The following is a 4,801-nucleotide window of genomic DNA, read 5'->3' on the forward strand; positions in this document are numbered from 1 at the left end:
AGTTGGTGGACAAAGAGTCGACTAATCGGCTCCGTACCGTACTAACTTTTGTAAGGGTATGGGCTTTGTCCTTTGTGTGCATAAGGACAAGACAACAACAATCATGCTAAGCAAGCTTCCTTTGATCGTTGAATGCTGGAATGACCTGAAGGTCTCATCATCATTCGCTGAAGCTAGAGAAGTCTTCACACATATGTAGACAGGCTGTAATCACTGAATACCACTTCAGATCACGTACTCGCCGGTCTCTAATCTTTAGTTTCAGTCTTCGATGTTTGCTGAAGGTTCTTTGGTGTGAGTGTTGTCTTCTTGAAGTATTGCTGTCTCTGATAGATTTACAATGCAAGTTCTTCAGCGATCACTGAACATACTCAGTGAAGATCGTTGGAACTGAAAATACAGAAACACAAATACAACGTGATAAGGATTATCATCAAATCACTGAGAGAGAGGATCAACAATCTCCCCCTATTTGATGATAACAAGATAACATAAAGAAGGTTATCTTATCAAATAATAGTAAGGAAAAAGTTACATATGATGTACATGTCCTTTTTTACTATTTTGGGATCTTTTTCAGTTTGGTCAGTCTCAGCTTGAGAAGTTTTCTTAAGTTATATCTAAGAAAATTACAAGTACGGAAACTGAAACTGAAACTGAAAGCTTATTCACTGACTTATAGACTGTCAATGAATGCGAAAAGTAACATTGGAACTCATATACTTGTGTCCCTATTTTTTTCAGGGATCTTTTTCAGTGAAGTACCTGGACTACTCATTTTATTAATCATATGAAATATTACAAGTATTACAATACATGTCCAGAACCTACAGAATATAAGTATAATCACTGAAAGGAGATATAGTACATGAAGTTACAAGGAAAAGTGGATTGTTGTTACAAAGAGAATCTTATTCTAGAACACTTAGATCTATGTAATCAGGTACATTTTCACCAAGGTTTCTTCGACGTAGGAATTCCCTTCTTATCTTCAGATCGACGACTTTTCTAGGCATGCTATCATCTATCCAGAGCAAAAGATAAACCAAGTGATCCGTTGGACATAGATGTAGCTCTAACATTCTCTGAAATCTGACTTCACCTTCATAGTCAAGGAATATAACTCCTAACTCAGGTTTAAAATGCACAGAGTTGGGTGTATAGGGACCCTTATCTGGCAAGTCAAGATTCAACATAGAAATGTCTATACTCTTATGACCCTTTAGGACTTCATCTAAGGAGAACCTTGTTTCATATTCATTCCTTAGGAATGGTCCATCATTAGGATCAGAGAGCTTGAGTTTCTTCTTCCCACCTTTCTTCAGAGTTGGCCGGTCAGGGACCTTGACATACCTGGACATCCTTTTGATGAGCTCGTTGATGGTGTCCTCGATAAGTGTCTTGTGTCTCGACTTGGATTGTTGAATGGCATBTCTGATCTCCATCCATTCGCTATATCCATAGCGGCCAAGGTAGGAAGGGTACTCGATAACGGCATCAAGATTGTCCCTGGTGATGACCATTGAGACCAGTGTTCCACCGTCTTTAGAACGTCCGTTGATGCTGACGCTGATGATTGGGCGGGGACTGAGTCTTTTTTTTAGTTTTGCTTCGCTTCATTGCTTATCCTTATCCTCCAGCTTTAGCTTCTTCTTGCGTTAAGCTTCAGCAATCGAAAGAAGTCTAGCTTGGGCTTGGACAGGATTCACCGTTTTCTTGGACTTCTTCTTGGGAAGGACTTTAGCAGCTAGTGACTTGGCCAGCTTTAAGCTGTCTTCAGTTTGCTTCTTTTGAAGCTCTAGCTCTTCTTCAACCCTTAATGCCTCGAGTCTTTTAGCTTCAGATAAGAAGTCAAACTCACCACCACCAGAGGTACGAAGAGGAATTTTTACTCTAGTCTGGTCGAGTGACTCCTTCAGCTAAGACATCTGCTGGTCTGTTGAAGCACAAGAGATGGGTTGATCAGATACCGGCTCTAGTCGACCGCAGGTTGTTGATGGGATATGAAGTTGATATTCTGAAGTAATCACTACTTGAGAGGTAGAGTCTTCAAACAAGGTTTGTTGAGGGCTTTTGAAAAGTACTTTCAAGTTACCTTCTTCAGCGACCGCCTTGCCTTTCGACTTGGGGTCCTGCTTCCCTGATGGAGTCCATTCAGCTTGCCTTTGCTTCCCCTGGGATGCAAAGTCCCCGAGAGCAACACTTTTGGTGACGGTTGATGGCTTCTGGAACTTGATGGTAAATTCATCTTCATCATCATCGTCGTCGTCACCRTCTAGATCATCTCCGATGTCTGGAATGACAGGTTCATCATCGTCTTTATCATCATCTTCTTCATCATCATCAACATCATCATCATCATCACCAGTAGCAGTGATGGTATGGACATCATCCATAGGGATGGCTTCGTCAACCTCAGCTAGAGCAGCTTCGTTGGACGTGATTACAAGAGCAGCAACTACTTCAGCTCCAAGAGCCTCAGCTTGAACTGCAACTGAATCTGATACTGGACCAACAGCCTGAGAAGCTGTAGAAGCAGCATCAGATGATTCACCTGCATTGGACCTCATCTCCCACTCTATGGCAAAGACTCGAGAGAATTAGCCAGAGAGTTCGTTCAAGCGCTGACGCTGGAGAACCATGGATTCCTCCAGCCATTGCAAAGCATTGGCTACAGTTGTCGTTGCCTCACGCATCTCATGGAGCTGGGCACGATCATCGGCAGAGAAAGAAGGTGCAATCACTGGAGCTGGTTGATGGACAGCATCCAGGATTTGTTGAAGAAGACCAGTCTGCTGATCAGCTATCGCCTGAGCATCGTCAGCCCTGCTGTGAAGAACAACAATGGCGTTTTTGTTGGCGTGAACAGCTTCTTGGAGAGTCTGGAGCTGACTCTAAACTTCTTGAACATCCGCCTGGAGGGCAAGGAAGTTCGCATCAAGATCGCATTGGCGGGGAATCTCTTGGTGAACTTCGTTGACCCTGGAGAGGATGGTATCAACGACTAGAAAGAGAAGTTTGATATCCGATGACATATCATAGTCATCATCGACATCTTCATCTCCTCCATCATTTTTCTCTCTTTCTCCCTCTTCCACTTCTTGAACATCAGCCTGATGCATCAAAGAAGGACCTGCAAAAGAAGAAGTGTGAGCTGAAGGCTCAAGGTTAGAAGAAATGAAGGGGTAGGAAGATGGAATACCTGAGGGGCCTTCAGTGACATCAAAAGGATTGTCACTGGCAGGAGCAAAGATGTCCTAGAGATGGTGGACATCCGTATGCTGAGGAGCATCAAGAGGAGAAGCCTCAGGTCTAGTGGTGCGTGTCTCAGTATCAGGAAGGACAGTCGCTGATACATCATCGACATGTGTAAAGACCAAGGAGGGAGGAGAAGAGAAAATGGTTGAGAAAACACGTGTATGTTTAGCGGTGACGGGGCTGATATCTACATTTTCAGTTATTTGGGTCACTGAAGTGATTGGTGAAGGTACCACTGATACGATAGTGATGGGAGAAATCACTGAAGAACTGGGAGGGATAACAGAAGACGCCTCGGGGGTAAGGCTAGTTTCAATAACTGAAGCCTTTTGAGAGGCCCCAACTAGTGACGTGGTTGTCCCCTTTTTGGCTTTCTTGGCTCTCTAAGGAGAACCAAGAGTTGGTTGAGAGGGTCGTTTTGAAGGGGTTTTGGTGGCTTGGCTAGACCTGGGGGGGGTTTGCCCTTGTCGTGACCACCTGAGAAGAGGTGGTGATGGACACAATGGAAGAGAGTGCCACATCACTGTCCCTCAATTTATGATCCAGAATCCTGGATCCAAGCCTAAAAGCTGGAAGGTTTCCTTCTTTGGGGTAAAGACTTTTGAAGATCTTAGTCAATACCATGGAAAGCAAACTGGTGTAAGGCACCACCTTTTCTCGCTGGCGCTTGTTCAGCTTCAGCACCAGGTTATCAAAAATGACCGCAACATAATTTATATTGCCACCTTGAATCGTAGAGACGCCTATGATCAAGGCAATCCTGGAGGCCTGGTCCTGACCGCCAGTTTTTCCACCCATGCACTGGATGAAATGAGAAAACAGGTATTGCCAGACAGCTGACATCCTGTTTTTCTCAATCTTCGTAAAGGATTTGAGAGGAGCGCTGGAGTCCTTCATTGGCCACTGGTAGCCAATGGCGTCAAGGAAGGAGATGATCTCGGTGGTGGAGGGTTTGCTGTCGAAGGGACCCCTGAGAAGACAGAAAGTTGATCGGAGTGTAGAAACTCCAAAGTTTACTTCCATGCGGTTGAAAGTGAAGTGGATTTGCTCCATAGTGCGTCGAGCTTCGTCTTGAACCTCGCCCACCTCAGCAGTGTACCAGAACTGCTGGAGAAGTTCCTTGACCATGAGAGGYTCATGGTTGAGAGCATATCCAAGGGACGACTGTTTGAGGAAGTCTGCCGCCTCTTGGTAAAAAGCTCTGGTGAAGGGTATCTCTAGCAAGGCAATGTGGTTGTTGGCCTTGATAGAGATCTCATCAATGGTGAAGTTGACATTCATGGTAGCCATCTGTATATTGTTAAAGAAGTAACATAAACAGGAATAAACAAATTGGTTAGAAATATACCAAGAGTATATGGTCAAAGAGTATAGAAAAAAAATTTAAACAAGGAAAAACTTCATTTGAAAAATCCTTAAAGGAATTAGGGCTTTTCAAGTAGAATGTGTATAAAGAAACATATTTGTTAATCAAGAAGGAGATGATTAAAAATCTTTACAGTTTAATGCATTAAGAGAACAAAGTTCTTAATAAGATTAAACA

The sequence above is a fragment of the Cynara cardunculus genome, assembly GCF_001531365.2.
Source record: "Cynara cardunculus var. scolymus isolate 2C chromosome LG 6, CcrdV1, whole genome shotgun sequence".
NCBI lineage: Eukaryota > Viridiplantae > Streptophyta > Magnoliopsida > Asterales > Asteraceae > Cynara > Cynara cardunculus.